Genomic DNA, 17,250 nt, shown 5'->3' with positions numbered 1-17,250 from the left:
AAACAGAAACTAAGCCTAAACCAGAGTAGAAGTTACTGAGAACTCCATTCTCAGAGCTCAGCACAGAACCCACATCAAAGCCCCCAGCACACCCCTTCCTTTGCAAAACCCCAATAAAGTAGACATAACTCACTCAGGAAAATCAGCTCCTGGAAACTGCCTGCAGAGGGTAGGGATGGGCTCGATTAGTTCGAAACTTTCCTTTTTTTGTTTCACTAACATTACTAAGACACAGAGTCGAACAGCAAATTAATAGAGGCTGTTCAGTGAGTGGGTAGGTGTTTCCTGTGCCGATAAATCTTACTGCCGATGCACCCAAGTGTTTTCAGGACTCATAACACCAGCTGTAATCTGTGCACATGGTCATTATTGCACATGGCTGGAACACGGGGTCCCCATCTCTGGGCCTGTTTCCCTACCTTTAAAAGCTAGAGCAGCCCCCCAAGATTCCTCTAGCTCTGAGACTCTGCTAATGTAAGTTTCTGGAAATGTTTCTTTTGGGAATCATCAAGGATTATCAGTTGGTGAATCAAAATAAATACATGCTTTCTCGTAGCCACTGCTTCCCTTTAACACCTTAATGCTACAACACTCCCAGAATGTGCCATCTTAACATGAATTGAACACGAGAAAACATGACTAATTTGGTAAAAGGCATGTGGATCTGAGCCAGCTTCAAATCAGTTAAGTGTCAAAAGGTAGATTTTCTAAATCTTCTGGAAGATGGGAAAGGCAGTCTGTGCACACACGTGTGTGTGCAGGCCTGTGGCCCAGTGGCTTGGGAAGGGGGCAGACAGGCTTTCTGGCCTCACCTGGAGGGGCCGCCACACACACACACACACACACACACACACCCGTCAGCCTGCTGGTTCTGATCGTGGGACTGGTCACCTTTGCTGCATTCACAGATCCTGAACCTCCAAACCAGCCTGACTGTTGACTTCCCAGCTGACGCTTTGATCATATGAATTAGGGACCATATTTTCCTTTGGAATTTTTTTTTTTTTTTGGTAACAAACAAAACATTTAGCTGTCAGTTCTCCTTAAAAGAAGAAACAAACCTTTTTTGAAAGTCTTAAGGGAGAGGGGCATTGTTGGAAAATACAAGACTGGGATTTTGTTCCAGAACGTGGCAATAGTGGCTGACACGTCACTTCACGGGGGGGCCTGGTAGGGCAGGAGAGAAACATGGACCTGCTCTGAACAACACACTGGGATGCAGAGGTGCCGCCCCGCCCATGCTGGTGTGGGTGCGTCTGACCACCCCTCACCCGGCCGCAGTCTGTCACAGAAACATCCTGGTTGCTATGATCATGGTTACGCCAGAGAGCCGACTCTAACAGGCACTCAGACCAGGAGAGTGGGAAGCCGGAGCAGCACCTAGCTTGCCAATGGGCTTCAGCCCCGGGCAAGTTCGCTATGGATTCAGTGTGACCAAATAAATGACAGTAGAACACTCTTGGGGTGAAAGGCTTTACCCAACTTTACTTCCACGGTGGCAGATCAATCACTAAAATCTCGTCCACTCACACGAGTCTGCATGCAACAAGCCGGTCTCTGCATCTGGGCCTCTATCCTCAACGCTGCCACCACTCCAGCCTTGTCTCTGCTCTCCTGCAGCCTTGCAGCCGTGCCACCGTGTGGCTCAGAGCCCTGGGCCGGGCTCTTTATATAATAGAGTCAATAGCAACGCATTGCCCACACGTGTGTAGTGAGCCAGCCAACCAGGGCCAGGTGAGAATCCTGGCCACAGGAACCTTCATTTTTATCCACAGCACCACGCCTGGGGCCACTGCCCAGGGCCATCACACAGCCCTCACCAAACAGGCCCACATTGAAGTATGGCCCCCACGGCTCTGCCTGGCCAGAGGGGTGGATGTCTGCTCTTCAGGGCTTGTTTTGTGCCGACCACACTCAGACAGACGGCTGTTTCTTCCATGGTGATTACTCATCCCTAAGACTAAGACTGCTCCCCTTCTTAATGCATATTTTGGTGCCCTGTGTCTCTCAGGGGAAAAGCTTTTCCTTCTTTCTTATATGTGGAGATGTTCATGCAGGACAGTAGGGCCATCTGGGTTCAGGAAGTGCTGAGTTATTTGTTGAACGATGGATGGATGTGACCACAGGGTAGACAAGTGAAATCTGGCTTCACGCTAAGAGCCAAACATGAAATTGTTTCATGACCCCAGTAACCACACCTCTGATGTTTATGCTGTTTACCAGCCACACCAGTAGATTTGATAGGATAATCAAGTCTGAAACCCAATCACCTAATATACTAAAAGCAGTAAATGGCAGCACTTTAAAAATGGTAACATATGTGGGGCAGAAACCCTGATTGCTCATCACAGGATCAGGCAATGGGTCAGGAAGCAGAGGCTCCCAGCAGAAATTCCTGGGCTCCCGGTAGCAATCCCTGCACCGGTGCCACTGAACAGCCAGAAAGCCCAACCCCCGGCTGCTGGCCTGCGGCTCATGTTCCTTGGGGGTTCTAGGGGCCACCACCAGGTTCAGTCCCAGTAAAGGAATCCCTGCCCATCTGGAAGGCACACTGCCTTTGTGGGGACTTGGGAACAGTGTGCTCTGTACCCTGAGAGGAGCTGTCGAAGGTCTCTCACCATGCCCTGCCGAGGGAGGACCATGTTTGCTACCCTCAGCACCCATGTAGGGACCTGCAACCTCTCAACCACCCAGGGAAAGGAAGGGGCGGTGGGCACGCAGAGGGAAGGGTGGGGCCGAGGGCTCACAGCCCCGGTGGCTCCCAGCCTTGCATGCTTCCCGGTGTCCCCACGGCTTTGGAACTCTGCCTTCCTACTTGGGTACGGTGACTTCGGCTCACTACAGGTACGAGAGTCTGAGCACTGCTCCCAGAAAAGCAACACCTGCCTGCCCTGTGGCCCCTGAGCACAGGCAGAACACCTGGGACCTGTAGCTGACAGCCCTCCCCACCTGTCAGCAGGCCTCTCTGATGTACACCAAATGGGTCTACAAATTCTGGCTGCCAATAAAGCTCACTGTAGCAACATAAAACTCTGTTTCCCCACAAAGGTCAGTTTCATAATTAAACTACGCTATTTCCTTGAGTTTTTGACTGCCTTTGTCTATTTTAGCACTGGATGTTAAACAGAGCAAAACTCCACAAAACCAAATGAGACTGGATTTCCAATCGCGTTATGAGCCATCGGTCTTCTGCTGATTCAGAAGTCAGGATGCTCCGCACAGGCAGCCTGCACCCAGCAGGCGCCATACACCATCCAAGCCACGCGGCGTCTGCTCCCAGGGCCAGGGCACAGAGTCCCCAGCCACATAATTTCAGATTTCCTCCAATTTTTCCAAAAAGCACAGGCAACATGTTACAATATAAAAGACACGTATAAAATCAGGCTTTGTGTGGAAACCAAAAGTTTAAAATATGGTAAAAGGAAGGGAAGTTACATCTACCCGGCCCCAAACTTGTGAGTCAGGGACGACTTAGCCCTGAGCCCCCCGAGCAGCTGAGGAGCAGGTGGAAGGACGGGGCACACCCGGCCCCAGGGGGAGCCAGCCCACAGCCACTGCGCACTGTGCTCACAGGGATGGTAAACACGCGTTTCCCCCATAACTGTACCCAAGATGCAGAAACACGCCTCCCGCGGCTTCCTCTGGTTCCATCTGTCAACAGAAGCCAGAGCAGGGCCTGAACAGACGCTGCGGAAGCCTCAGCAGAGCTGGCGCTGGCTCTTTCTGCCCCTCCGCTGCCTGCCAGGTCGGAGCTCCGCACGCTGAGGACAAACTTCAATGGGCAGGGGTGCAGGCACAAGCTACTGAATTATATAAATGGCAGCGTGCACTAGTCAAACCACCACTTTCTGAACTTACATTAAGAATACAGCCCCAGGAGATCATCTCAATTAAGAACTCCTCTTTCAGGGCCACATTGAGTGACCCCCCCCACCAAGGGTGGGCCCTGTGGTATTCTTCTCTTTTGCTATTACCAGGGGTGCGGCCATAAGAACCCCACACAGAGTCCATTTCTGTGTGACAAACAATCGATTCCTACAATTAGGATTTGGGCACAAAGGGCATTTTGTAATTTTCATAGTTTGTCGTACTGTTGAACAGCTCTGCCTGGTAGCAATCGTCACGCCCACATTGTGAGTTTTAAGTATGATTTTCCCATTTCCTGGCTGACAGTGAGTCATCAAAACTGGCTCTTTACCAATCTGACAGGTGGAGAGTGGCATGTGTGCTCTACGGTTTTCTATGAAGGATTAACATTTACTGTCATTTATGTTCCTATCACTGTTCCACACTTAATGATTAAAATTGCTTAAGTTATTATCCGTCATCACAAGCAGTGGGGAAGCTACTGAAGGAGCTGGTTCCGTTCCATTTATTCGGGGTTGAGACCACTCGCAGGCCGGGACAGGTTTCCTGCTCCCTCTTCTCCATCCTCCATGAGACAAAGTCCCCACAAACCAGCCTGATGGAGACTAGACACTCGTCACCCTGCTGGACTCCTTGAGGACAGAGTTTGGGGAGGTGAAATCATCTCCATGCCAGATCCTGGTATTTCCAGCTGTGTCTGCATCCACCATGTCTGACCAGCTCCAGTACCCAAGGAGCACGGGCGAGGGGCCGGGACCCCAGCAGCCCAGACACTACAGGGGTGCCCACACTCCAACCAGAGCTCTCCTGGGGGTGCTGAGGACCAGTTAAGGGCTGGCCATCACTACCACAGTCCAGGTTTCCAGATTCTAAGAGCAGAAACCTCTCCACAGTTTGCAGTACGTGTTACTGTGGAGTCCAGGAAGGAAGGGAGGGCGGAAATAGCAAATTCTGGGGGAGCCCCTACTAGCCCTGCTGCCCTGAGCCCCCCAGTGTGAGCTGGGAAGAGAACCTTCTTCAGACCCAGGATCACATGCGGGGACCAGCGCACTCTCGCCCGGCTCTCTCCCACACCGCCTGTGCTGGTGCTATTTTTGCCTTTCTTTTTTTGACATTCTCTGAAAGAGTCCTGGGTTGGACTTGAGAAAGAAAATGTCTTACATGTTAACAAATGATTAGAAAACCTGTTTTCTTCCTTACAAAATCAGAACCTACCATTAATACATCCCACACAAAACACAAAACTCTGGAAAGAACTTCAAACAACATCATCCCTGTGTGCCCTCCCATTGGGCCTGCCAGGGACACGCCAGGCCCTGACAAACCAAAGTCGTCTTCCATATGTTATACTGGGCTATGGAGAAGCCAAGAGGCCTTCTACCAAAGCTTGTGTTTTCCACGTGTGAGTCACCATCTTAGCAGCTGGGTGGGCGCGCAAGTCATCATTGGAGTAGAGGGCAGTTTAGCAGGGCCTGTTCCTGACTCTTCCTGAGCATCTCCTCAAGAGGAAAGCCAGTTCGGATGCGGCCAGCACAAGGCTGCACGGCAGATAAATGTGACAGCTGTGGGGACACGTGGGCGGGCGTGTCCCCACCTGGGGCTGCTCTATTGTCACCTTGGTTTCACTGCCAGGAGCAAGCATCCAGCCCACGAACAATGTTGGGCAGAGCCAGGGGCCAGGCAGGGGTCCCCGTGGCCAGGGCCACGCTGGACAGATGGTCGCAGGAGCACCAGGCACTCAGGCCCTGCGGATTCCCAGACATGCAGGGCAGAAACCAACTGCCCGTGAAGACTGCAGTCTTGGAGGGGCACGGGCCGGCATGCAGTGTGGGGGGCCCTCTGTGGGGACAAGGGAGACGCAGGAAGGGCAGGGCGGGTGGAGGCCGGCATAGACACGGAGGCATGAGCCACATGGGGGGTTCCAGAATGCAGGCCTGCCTGTGATCAAGGCTGGCAAGGAGATAGGCAGCCGGGAAGCCCAGGATGAGGGAGGCAGGGCCTCTGGGAGGGCTGAGAGAAGGAAGGAGTAAAGCCTTTAAAATGGTCTCTAAGCATCTGTGCATGTTCTTTGAGCATAATTCATGTGCAGAGAGAAGAGATGTTTGCATGGCGCCTCCAGCCACAGGAAGGCAGAAGAGTGACTGCCAGCTCTGCTGGCCAGCATGCGTCTTGGCCTCAGCCCCGCCCTCCTAGGGGCCTGGATGAGGCTGCGTTCAAACCGGGGCTCTGCCGCAGAGCCCCAGCCCTGACCAGCAGACTGGAGTCAGGGTTCTCCCTGCTGAGCTCAAGACATGTTTAAACCGCCCAAATTCCTTTTTTAACATTACTTTTGGTCTAACTGAGCAAAAAACACTGCCAAGTTTACACACCGGCTGCACTGGAAGAACTGTGCACAGTCAGGAATTGAGACCATATTGACCCGGAAAACAGGCTGCTCTCACAGGTGCTGGAACACGGATGGAACCAGAAAGTGAGTAAAGCGACTTGCAGAGACTCCACTCTGACTCTTGGGTCCTATCTCCCCATTCAGATGCCCTTCTGCAGGGGTCTGTGGCCAGCCTGGTCACTCACCCTCCCGCCGCCCCTGTCCCCCTGCATCTGCCGGGAATTCCTGCTTCCAGCAAGCACACGAGTGCAGGCTGCCGGCCCCACAGACCTCGCCAGCAGCAGTACCACGCCCGGGCCTCCCCCAAGGCCCACTTCACAGACGGGGACTGAGGCAGAGCCACCACACTGTGGAGGCAGAAGGGGAACTGGGACGCAGGGGGCTGGCAGGCTCCCCTGACGTCGGGGGTGCACCTTGGTTTCTAGGACAGACCTTTGCTCGCCACTGTGTAGACACCGCCCACAGCAGGCCCAGCCCGAGTGGGGCCTGCGTGCACAGAGCATCACTCCCACCTGGAGGAGGACTGCAGTCGCAGAGGCTCCCTGTGGAAATGGCCGTGCCCTCCCTAGTCAGGGGTACCTGAAGAAGAGCCCTCCTGGAACCTGGGCAGGAAGCAGGGCAGGGGTCCAGGCAGCCCAGAGGCACCTGCAAGAATGGAATGAAGGGGCGGTCCTGGGCCTGGTGTTGGCACAGGGGGTGGCGTTCTGCAGGCTCTCTCACTGCTGGTTGGAGCTGAGGCCTAACCTGCACACCTGAAGGGGTGCTAAGTCCCCATTCCCAGGGGCTCTGGCTGAGTCCACAGTGGGCCACACACCATCCGATGCCTCTCCCACCATGCCCAGCAGGCAGCTCACGGGTGAGCTGGGGGACGGGGCTTGTGTACAGCAGCCCAGGCTCAGAGCCCAGGACCTCCAAAGCTGTCTCTGAAGCACTTTGCCCTGAATTTGCTAAGCAGCCCTGCTTCGGGAGGAGTGCCCAGGGTGAGAAACTGTGGGGACAGAGGCCCTAAGGCCCCTCTGCCAAGGGCAGAGCAGCCCCTGCCTTCTCACGGGGATAGGGACCCCTCCCCACCAGCCTCCTGCCTCCCGAAAAAAACCTCCATAACATCAAAGGACCACACTGACAAGATGCAAATTCACCTTTCACATTTTCAGCGACCTGCATCCGCAATGTGGCACCTAAGCTTGTCACCAGAGCTGTGCACTCAGGGAAAATGAAGGGACCGCCAGCCTCCAGACCGCCCTCTGCCCCTCCTTGTGCCTGGCTACGACTTCCACTGGGACCATTTCTTCTCAATCTTTTAAAGATACTTTTTAAAGGCTGTGAATAAATCAATTATCTGGATATGCTATAGGAAAAAATCTATGAAACAAATATTTATGAATGATCAATGTTTTTTATAACAGTATTCACTCTGGCAAATAAAAATACAATTAAATGGCAGTTCAACATGGGCAACTCCAGCAGGTAGAGCACCTCAGCTGGGGAGGTCAGAGCCCCTGTCTGCAGAGTGGGTGGGAGCCTGGGGACCCAGGCAGGAAAGGGCAAGTGCTCCCCGGAGGGGAGGAGAGAGGGAGTGGGCATGGGATGGGCACAGGATGGGTACGAAAGGGGGCCGGGTCAGAGGGGATCTTCACGGACTCTCAGGGACCGTAGGGGTGTCTGGAGTCAAAGTTCTAGGGGCATGTGTGTATTTACGACTGATGTGTAATAACTGTATATGCACACACAATATGTCTCCACGTGGAAAACAAGATCAAAGAAAACAATGGAACAGAGGGACCAAAACACTAACAGTGGGAGAAAGAGTCATTATTTTTCTCATTCTTGAAAACCTCGAAATAGCTTTTCCAAAATTTCTATAGAGTATGTATTATGTTTATAATTACATAGAAATGCTTATAAATTTAATAGCATCTGAGATTTAAATAAAAATTTTTGGTTTAATCTCTTGCCAACAAATCCTTCCTTTTTCTACTGAACACAGACAGAGTCAATTTATTATCATGTGTAGTAATAAAGACAATTCTTGGTAATTAAATTTAAGTGTAAAATTAAACATAACTCAGAGTTTTGTGAATACATGCCCACTTTATTTACCTTAAATGACAAATTCACTTCACTTACAAACCCCACTGAGGCTGGGTGCTTTCTACCCCAGAGTTCGAGTCCCTGGCAAACAGCAGATGCTCCATTTCTGTCTGCTGAGTTAACCATTTTAATTATTTTATTAAGTAACTGCTTTCTGTTAACTCCTGAACCAGCGAGGTACAAATTGTGACCCATGCTACCTGATCATCCATCCATTCCATGCATACAGCAGACACATAAGCCATAGTCATGGCGATAGGCATGGTCTCTTTTTAAAAGCTCTATGTTTAACATTCAGTTTTATAAGGGAACTGTTTTTTCTTTTGTACTTGCGATCCTTTTTAATTACAAAAGAAATATTCACTGGAACCGTAAGTATGCACAGAGACAGGACCGTCTTTCCCCGTTAACCAGCCCAGCCCCTGAGCTCTGATCCACGCTGACCGCTCGGCTCCTACACCTCCAGGCCCTGCACCCTTTCAGTCCAAAATGGAAGAAAGATGTCCGTAACTGCACAGAGACCTGGTGACTACCTGCTGACTCATCTTTGCCCTTTCTAGGGCGACTCAAGTCTGGAGTCTGAGCCTCTCACTGGTCTAGACCATCTGCATGTTACTCAGCTAAGGACCAATTCACTATTTTCCATTAGTTAAAATAAACTGAATCCAAAGAAACCCCCAATTTTAATCTCTACCATCATCTAAGAAATGAAAAGTGTTTTGACCCCGAGAACTGTGGGCCCCATTGCCAGGCACTGAGGAAGGAGGCGGGCCACTAAGGTCAGGGACCCAGGGGCAGAGGTCAGGCCACGCAGGGTGACAAATGCTGCAAGGTCAGAGGGCAGGCTGGGGATCAGAGAAGGTGAAGGCATGGGGGCTGAGGTCATGTCCCAAATGTTTGCCAGTGGCCTGAATTAGAACCTGGGAAACAGCTAACCACTTGTGTGTTAAGAAGTTAAGTGGCCACCTTGAACCTGAAATTCAGAAAAGGCAGAAAGCCCACAACCAGTGGCGGCCCAGCTCACGTGCCCCGTGTGCCCCACTGCTGTGATGGGCCGATGTGACTCCATGTCCTGCCTTCTTGTGCCATGACTCTGGGCCAATTCCTCCCACTGAGGCCTGGGACCCCCAAAAGGATTGAGGCTACCCTGGTCCTGGACATCCACCTCGACCTGGGAAAGGGGGCCTGCTCCAGGGACTCCTGGGGGAGGTTCCTGGGGCAGCAGCCATCCCCAGTGGGCTCCGCTTCTGTGTCCTGGGAATCCTACTCGCTCCCCAGTCCTCCCGGTGGGTTCCGCTTCTGTGCCCTGGGACCCCCACCCGCTCCCCAGTCCTCCCTGGAAGCTCAAAGCTGCTCGGACCCAAGGATGAGCAGGGCCCTGCAAGGGCTGAACAACCACAGCACAACCTGAGGGTGTCCCCCACCACTGCTGCCCTGCAGGGGGGTGATAACCACGCTCACACCAACATAGCGAAACAGCCCTCCCAACAGCTGTGGTCCTTAAGCTCAGGTATGTGCCTGTCACCAAGCTTCAGCTTCCCCATCAGCAAAAGGGATGGCACTCCTGTGGAACACAGCCACAGCTCCTGGCAGCTTCACGGGGAGCACCACCCACCACTGCCCTGAGCCTTCCAGTCCCACCCAACCCCACCACATGAAGCAGGAGTTTGCACAGATACCGCCATTGGGGCCAGGCACTGGCACCACCCTCCACCCCCGGGAGCTGGAGCGAGTGGGACCACAGGAGAGTCACAGAACTGTGCACCCAGAGTGGCCCTGGGGGCTGCGCCCTGATGTCCCCCAATCCCAGCACTGACTTGAGCTATTCTGAACCACCACAAAATGTTCACACAGTAAATAGGTCTTCCCATAAAAATCTGACTCCATTAACCCTGTGCTCTGTCAGTGGGAATGTACATTGGTGCAGCCACCATGGAAAGCAGTATGGAGGGTCCTCAGAGAACTAAAAACAGAAATACCATACGATCTATGAATTCCTTTTTTGGGAATTTACCTAAAGAAAACAAAATCACTGATTCAAATAGGCATCTGCTCCCCTGTGCTCACTGCAGCATTGACAGTAGCCCAGATGTGGAAGCAGCCTGAGTGTCTATTGATGGATGAATGGATAAAGAAGCTGTGGTGCATATACACAGTGGAATATTACTCGGCCATAAAAAGGAAAGAGATCCCACCATTTGCAGCAACAAGAGGGACCCAGAGGGCATCGTGCCAAGGGAAATATGCCAGGCAGAGACAGACAAATATCAAGAAGACTTTGCTTCTATGTGAAATGTATAAAAACAAAACAAATGAACAAACAAACCAGAAACAGATTCCTAAACACAGAGAAAAGCTTAGGGGAGGGGCTGGGGATGGGCGGAATGGATGAAGGGGAAACAGAGGCATAAACTTCCAATCATGAAGTAGTTTATCGCGGGGATGGAAAGTGCCGCAGGGAAGGCGGTGAACAATGCTGTAACAACGGTATGGTGACGGGGTTGCCACACCTGCCCTGGTGAGCTCCTGGATTACACAATTGTCGGATAACTGCATCGTGCCCCTGAAACTATTATGTCAACTACACTTCACTAAAATAAAGAAAATATTTACAAAACCTGGTTCCACTAAGTTACCACAGTGAATATCCAATTTTTACAGAGAGGTTTTCCAGAACAACACACATGCAGCCAGCATGGACACCAAGTTCAGTCTGCAGAAAGGAAAGGATGCCTGGGCAGCCAGGGGAGGCTCCAAGAAGTGCAGAGCCAGTGCCCACCTTAGACTGCTCACTACCTTCAACAGGGTCAAAACCCCACGAGACCCCACAATTCTTCTGAGAAGCTGTCAATCCTCAGGCAATGCAGAGCTGGCCTGACAGCTCTTAGAACCACCTGGTCAGTCAGGCAGTCCACCCTTCAGTCCCAACTGGCACTGCGGTAGGTCCCCAGAAGCACGTTAGGTGAACAGCAGGTGCTCTGAGCACCAGGTCCCGTGGCTGGTGGCTGCCGGTCTCCACCCAGCCAACATGCAATGCAGGGAACGCAGCTGCTTTCTCCCATAGCACATGTCACACCTACACTTCAATGCCAGGCCTCTGACTACACTTGTCCTCTCTGCTCTGAGGTCCTGAATACCCCATAGGGCATGGCAGTCCCTCAGTCCTTGGAAAGTTGGTGGCAGCCTCCTCCTGGCTGCAGCCTCCTCCTGGCTCCAGCTTCCTAAGCAGAGACACCCTGGGCACTGGGTTGAGGGTGATTTCTGATGGGGGTGCATCTCCAGGACAGTTTTGAACTCATGTGGCACATCTGTGTGCAGAGCACCCTTGCAGCAGGAGCTACGTGAATGTCCTCACATCCTGGTCACCCCCAGACAATAGTGACAGGCCAATCTTGCCCATAGAAAGGCACACAATGTGGAATTACAACTTTTCATATTCTAAATTTGTTTTTCAGTATTCCCCAAATCTTTAATGAAAATGTTTAATTTTGCAGACACACACATACACACACAGCACCCAGAAGACTCAAAGCGAAGAGCTGCTGGCCATCCTCAGAGGTTGAGAGCACAGAACACCTGGACCTGAGACCCTCACAGCAGAGGAGGAGAGAAGGAGAAAGGACACCAGGAGCCCCACCGCACCCCTCACTGCCTGCCTGCCCTCCTCTCATCCCTGGTGGAGGGATCCCCCAGGAGGCTCTGGAAGTGTGCGAGCCTCCAGCCCAGAGCTGTGGGGCTAGGTCCTCGGCAGCTGGGCCAGGCTCCCATGTTCCAAAGCTCTCCAGGGGACTGCAGTGCGCGGCCAGCTCGAGGGAAACCACCTGGCTCTCCCCGGCAGGCTTCTCGTGGGGGTTGGGGGCCCACGGCACGTCTACCCGTGGATACCGCAGCGCACATCCCCACCGCAATGCGAGCACGACGGCACTCCCGGGGCTGGTCCAGTCCCAGGCCCTGGCTGCGGAAGCAGTGCACAGGAGCAGAAATCAAACCAGGATATGACCAACCTAAAATGTCTTCTATTTACACTATTGGAGGGGATAGAGATTTCCCTCTACCCTTTAATTCCAAAGGCCCGGTTGTGTTGGGGTTTAGTGGAAGAAACAAAGGGGAAAGTAGAGAGGCCCCTGTGTGTGCTCCATGGGTGTGTGCTGCGTGGGTGCAAAGCAGTCCGAGTGCTCCTGTAAACTCCAGGCCACAGGCCCACCTGCCTCAGATGGATGCACGGGGCCGTCCAGGCGGGAAGGCAGGTGTGTGGTCAAACCAGTGTGGTGGCAGAGGACACAGATGAGAGGGCCAGAACCCTGTCCATCCTGACGGGTGCTCCCACAGCGCCCAGGAGGCCACCAAGGCCAAAGGGAGAGCTGGGACCTGCTGGCCCAGGCTGGCCAGGCCCTGGGAGTAGGCACAGGAGCCTTTCCTGACCTGGGAGGTGGAGGAGGTCCTGGTCCCACCCAAAGGAACCACCTGAACCCAAGGACTCAAAGCTGCTCCCTTTCCTGCTCTGCTGTTCAGGGCGAGCTTAGCAAGCAAGTCAGCACCCTGCTGGGAAGGCTCACAGGGTACCAGGGCTGGGGGACCCCCAGTGGGCTCCTCCCGCAACACCCGACACCCTAAACAGACACCCTGACCCTGAAGTCACCCTGATCCTTGCCCCTGCATCACCCGACCCCGCAGACACCCCGACCCCGCAGTCATGGCTTGGGGTCCCCAGGCACACCCCCTCATACCCTCCCAGAATTCAACCACGGCATCCCAGCAGGTCACTGGGAGATGGCACACTCCCAGAAACCAGGGAAACGGACAGGGACGGCGAACCTACCTTCACGGCACAGGGCCTGCTAAGCTCACATGGAACAAACAGGTGCTTTGCCAAACTTCTAAAGGAGAAAGACATGCTCATGAGAAACAAGACTGGCAGCCTTTGTTTCCCAAATTTTAAGATTGTGAAACGGTCTACATTGGAGATTGTCAGCTTGCCGACCTCCACATCCGCTATCAAGCGGCACCCTGCAGGGTCGGGGCCACTGAGCCAGCGCGGGCACCCCACCCTCAGCGTGAGGGCAGCACCGCCACTGCTACTTTAGGATCCAAACCACAAGGTTATCTGCAGAGCTGAAAATGGACTTCCTCTTGTCACAAGCTGACTTCTATTCTGTACTTCCTGGGGTTCCTTTATTAGCCATGAGTCCAAAACTATTTTGCAAAGACTCTGGGCCATCTGGGCCTTGCACATGGAGGGAGTGTGGAGGATGGGAACAGGGGAACTGATTGGCAGGGCCCAAAGAAGGGGGTGTCTGCTAGCTCTGGCCCAGTGTGAGGTCCAGCTACAAAACCTAGCCACTCACTAAACAGTGTAAAATGGGCCAGGACCCTCATTCTACCTTTAAAAAATAATACCTTATTCTCAGCTGGTCTTTAATTATGCAGGCCATAATGAGTGGAACATTATTACATATTTAATTTTACTTATAAAGCCAATTTGTTTTTCTTCATTCTTCACTAGTCTTTGTCCACTCTTAAATGTAAACAGAAAATGGGTGACTGTTTGGTGTAAGCCTGCTGGGAGGTGGACATGTTTCCTGCAGAAACTTTTGGTGTCGGTTCCCCAGCAGCCCTATTTCCACGTGCAGGGAGAAGGCAGACTCTCTAAATCCTCAGTGGAAGCATCCAGAACTCCTTTTTTATCCCAAGGAGGGGAAAAGGGAGCCAGAGCCATGCGACCATCCCAGCAGGCTGCACCCATGTGCAGAAAGCCCTTGGCACATGGCCCAGCACCATGCCGCAGAGTACAGAGCAACTGGCCACCAAGAAATGCCCCCGGCGCCAGACGGCTTCCCTGCCAGTGGACGATCTGCAGCCCAGACGTCACCCATACTTACCCCTGGCCGCGGGGACAGATGCAGCAGCTTTTGTAACAACAACCCCCAGTGACAAGGCACCCTACCCCAGGATCCTGGCTGTGGCCGGGCAAGTGTGTCCCCATTCAGCTGGCACACAGAAGCGAGGCCTGAGTCAGGGCCTGGGCTTGGGGGCCCTCGTGCTCTAAGGGCAGGTGCAGAAGAGAACCTCCTAGTTTCCAAGACACTAACTAAGTCATTAATACCCACTTCCTTTTCTCGGAGCCTACTGCTGTGGAGATGACACCACAGAATGATCCAGAAAAAAGTTACAGAATTCAAACAACACCCTAAATAACTTCATTGTCACCTAAGCCCACAGAATCTAGTGGGGCCACAGTGGCCACTGCTGTTCGAGTTTCTTCCACAGCACATGCAACCGTGTGTAAGTGCCGTATACCGAGCCGAGAAGCTGGGCACGTCCTACTTCCTGCTTCTGCTGCACCCCAAGGGAAAGTGCCACCTAGCCAGTTCCTGCAGACACCTCTGCCCCGCAAAACTGCCCGGAACCCTGCAGTTACGATTCCTGGTTAGTGTTTTGATTCATCGTGACCAATATGCATGAAGAAGTGGCTGGCACACTCCTGAAGAAGCACAGGCTTGGAAGCAGGGACGCCCAGGGCCCGTGGAGGGCAGCCTGAACCACAAGCAGAACGAGGCCTTGGGGGCACAGAACACGGCAGACCAGTGCCCAGGAGCTGCATCCTCCCCACCAGCCTGGCCTTCGCAGGAACTGCTCCCTCTGTCCTGGTCACGAAAGCAGCCATGACTCCCCCCAGCCGTGTGAGGCCTCACTCCTGAGTGAGGTACGGGGACAGGAAAGGACAGCGATGGTGACAGGCAGGTGAGGTGCATGCGGGCTGCACAGTACAGACTTCACGCCACTCAGCCCTCTGTGCCTAGTAGCTGCCACCACCCTCACTTCAGACACCAAAACTGAGGTGCAGAGAGGCTCAGAGACTTGCCGGAGGTCACAGGGCTGTTAAGGTGCAAACCGGAGTCACTAGCACCTGTCCACACTGCCCAGCAGCTCCTGTCCACACCCAGACTGCACGGAGCCTGTCTGCTGCACGTCTCCAGGGTCTTCCCATCAGCCATGCCCCTGCCCGCACTGTGACAGCCAGCCCCTCAAGGCCACCTTCCTGAAGAGAAGCAGGAGCGGCTAGTCAGACCCACCCGTGGTTTTCAGCCCCAGACCTCCCTCTCCCCACTCCCAGATCGGTGTGGCCAGCCTTGGGCAGGTGCCTGGGCTCTACCCCCTAGCCCCCTCCACCACCAAGTGGTGACAAACAAAAATGTCTCCTGGGGGGCAAAACTGTCCTGGTTTAAAACCCGGCACTAAAGGGAGTTCTGTATCTGGACACACTCATGCCCAGGTGACTGCAGCTGCCAGGGTGGCCCCACGGAGCCAGACGTGAGGATGGAGCCCACCCTTCTGCCAGCCCAGGGAGCTCTCAAGAGAGGAGCTGGGTGCACTAGCCCCCCACGACCGACCAGAAGGGGCTCGCCCCCTGGCTTCCCACTCCCACAGGCTCCTCGACTTCCTGGAGCTGCTGCTGAGTCCCAGGCAGACACGGGTCGCCCACAGCGGCCCGGAGGCTGAGGCTCCTGGGAAAGACTGGGATGCGGAAACCTCAAGAGGAAGAAGAGACGAGGACAGATACCCACGTGTCTGCATCTGTGGTGGTCCTGAGCCAGGCCTACACTCATGTGAACCTACCCTTCCAGCGCAATGCACACAGCAGGTGAACCGAAGGTGGTCCATGGCCCTGAATGCACAGTGGTGTCCTGCCACCTGCTGACAAGGCCCCAGGCCAGCACCCCCGCTTCTGCCTCCCAGGAGAAGCCACATGTCAAGGGACCAGGAGGCCTCCACTGTGAGACAGGCCAGTGTCCTCTGCCCCTTGCAGGGAGGACAGTGGAGCTGCCCACCAAGGGCACCCTTCCTCGGAGCTTTTAGAGTGCGGGGACGCTGCACTTAGAATAAGCAAAACCTTAGAAGAGATAAAACATTGAGTTACTGTTTATTTTTAATGATAAAAGTAAGTGCCGCCCTTATTCAATGGGGCCACTTTATAAATTAAATATTAACTCTGTATACGTGGTTTCTGTGATTTCCGAGGATTGCCCAGGTTTGGAAAACACATTGTACGCACGCAGTGAATGCACGCACATGTGCACACACCTGGGTACCTGTTCCTAGGAGAGCGGGAGCAGTGTGTTAGACCGGCTCAGTCGTCCTTAGCAGAGGACAGCTCGAGTCGCAAGACTTGCAAACTCCCCAGCCATTTTATCCGTGAATGCTTGACCTTGATGGGCTTTGTTTTTATTCCTCAGTCTAAAATCTTGGAAGGCAAAGGCCTGTATGTCTTTTGCATCCTATGGTATCCCCAGATTCAGGCTCCATAAACCCACACAAGCCACTTGCTGAAGGAGCACACGACAGACCCCCTTGAGCTCGCCTCAGCCAACGGTCAGCCTGCGACTCAGAATCGCCACCTAAGCCACCATGAGTGCTTTTCAGCAGGAGAAACCCTCTGAAAGCTAACTTTTCCCCAACTAGCATTCGTAACTAACACATGGAGTCACACTAAGAGCTCATGCTGCTGCCTGCGGGGAGCCCCAGGAAGCCCTCTGCTGCCTGACCACTCAGTGCTGCCCTCCTGGCACCCAAATCCTTCCCAGATTAGATGCACCCCCAAATTTCCCAAAGAATTATGAAATGTTTTTTTCTTTTGAGAGGGCATCTCTCATATTTATTGATCAAATGGTTGTTAACAACAATAAAATTCTGTATAGGGGGGTCAATGCTCAATGCACAATCATGAATCCATCTCAAGCCTAGTTCTCGTCGGTCTCCAATCTTCTGAAGCATAACGAACAAGTTCTTACATGGTGAACGAATTCTTACATAGTGAATAAGTTCTTACATGGTGAACAGTACAAGGGCAGTCATCACAGAAACTTTCGGTTTTGATCACACATTACGAACTATAAACAATCAGGTCA

General features: G+C 53.2%; 1 protein-coding gene across 5 annotated transcripts in view; it reads right to left on the bottom strand.

Moving 5' to 3' along the window:
* The window catches only part of RASA3 (RAS p21 protein activator 3), a 91,892-nt gene that overhangs the window by 64,006 nt on the left and 10,636 nt on the right, over positions 1-17,250 (bottom strand). Inside the window, exon 1 of one of the 5 annotated variants that reach the window (XM_017665058.3) lies at positions 134-226. The exons of the other annotated variants lie outside the window; for them this stretch is intronic. The gene's annotated coding sequence lies outside the window, so the exon portion shown is untranslated. Of the gene's footprint in view, positions 1-133; positions 227-17,250 lie in introns of those variants that run through there. 5 annotated transcript variants of the gene reach the window in all.

The sequence above is a fragment of the Manis javanica genome, chromosome 9 (genome assembly GCF_040802235.1).
Source record: "Manis javanica isolate MJ-LG chromosome 9, MJ_LKY, whole genome shotgun sequence".
In the NCBI taxonomy this organism is placed as follows: domain Eukaryota; kingdom Metazoa; phylum Chordata; class Mammalia; order Pholidota; family Manidae; genus Manis; species Manis javanica.
This window is presented reverse-complemented; position numbering and strand designations above follow the sequence as displayed.